Source organism: Belonocnema kinseyi, chromosome 8, assembly GCF_010883055.1.
Source record: "Belonocnema kinseyi isolate 2016_QV_RU_SX_M_011 chromosome 8, B_treatae_v1, whole genome shotgun sequence".
Taxonomy (NCBI): domain Eukaryota; kingdom Metazoa; phylum Arthropoda; class Insecta; order Hymenoptera; family Cynipidae; genus Belonocnema; species Belonocnema kinseyi.
Window position 1 is genome coordinate 104,349,312 of NC_046664.1, and position 1,518 is coordinate 104,350,829.

A 1,518-nucleotide genomic window follows, 5' to 3' on the forward strand; every position below is an offset into this window, starting at 1 on the left:
CGCCAATTAGCACAAATGGTAAGTTCCGACAGTGCCTACAAGTGTGCCTACTGGCCGCTAAATGGCAATACCGGTTTCATATGTATACACCTGGTAACTAATTATTGACGTCAAATACTTTAAGTTAAAGCGGCTGTATTAATGTACTCATTTCTGTGGACAATTAATAATTTTTGCTTCAAAATCTTCTTGTTTTATCGAAAAATACCGTTTCCGGTTTTATATAATAAATTTCCGGTTTTCTCATAATATTGAGATTTTCGATATTTCTTTCTTAATTGCAAGGCACTAACAACGCATGTCTATACACATGGAACTTAATCAGGGCTCTAAGTACGGAAATTTACTGACAACTGTGTTCTAAAATCATCACTTATTTTGTAGATAACAATGGTGAGCGTTTGTGCCGTCGCGGGTTGTTCGCATGTGGGAGGTAAAATGAATCAATCCAATTCTTTACATTTCCAAAGGATGAGTATAACCGTGCACTATGGCGTAAAGTGTGCAAGAATAAAAATATCAACGCGAGGAACGGTAAGTTTATATGGTTTCAATGAAAGATCGATTTCTTCAATTAAAAAATAATATATTTTAAAATAATTCATTTCTATTAGAAAATCACAAGCGTGGTTGCAATTAAAAAAATTAAAAACTCAAATACTTCATTAAAAGTGACATTATTGTTTCCAGTTCGAAATATATATTTTTTCAAAGAAAATTATAATCTCTGTTGAAAAATTACATTTTCTCATACAGCGCCATCATTGTTGCTGAAAAGTCATTTTTTTTTAAATTGGACTATTTCACTTGAAGATAATTAATAATTTCAATTAAAAAGTCTTCACTTTAGCTATATTTTTTTCAATTCAAAATTTGTGACTGGTTAAAAATTGTTATACCCCCATTCCCCCTTTTAAGAATTTAATCACATACTGTTGCAATAAATGTAGCTAATTAAAATCAATATATCTCAGGAAGGATATGTTCTGTCCACTTTAGGCCTGAACACTTCAGAGTCAAATCTTACGTCGACACCGTACTCCTAACAAGTCCAAGGAAAGGAAGGAAGCTTCGAAAAGATGCCATCCCAACCAGAAACTTTACAACAAATGCTGATCCTGCAACAGACGTTGCTCAAAATAACTTGGCAGGAAGTGCAAGTGCAAACAGTTCATTGGAAGATACAGATGCAAAGGACTCATCACGATACACAGGTGCAAATGGCTCATCAGGAAGTGCAGATCTTTCATCAGAGCAGTCAGGAAATGCTGATTGCGAGAATCGCTTGTCGGACGTAAGCAATGCATTACTAAATGCAATCACTGACTTAAAGTCGCCATGCTCCTCCGAAGAAGATCGCCAAAAATGTTTGAAAAATCTAGCAAAGAAAAAGGAACAAATTGCATCCGAAATAGAACAGCCGGAAACTGAGATAGTGGAAGAAGCTGAAGAGAATGCTGTTGAAAATGAAAGGCTCAAGAGGGAAAATAGAGACCTGCGACAGGAGAAGGAAATAGC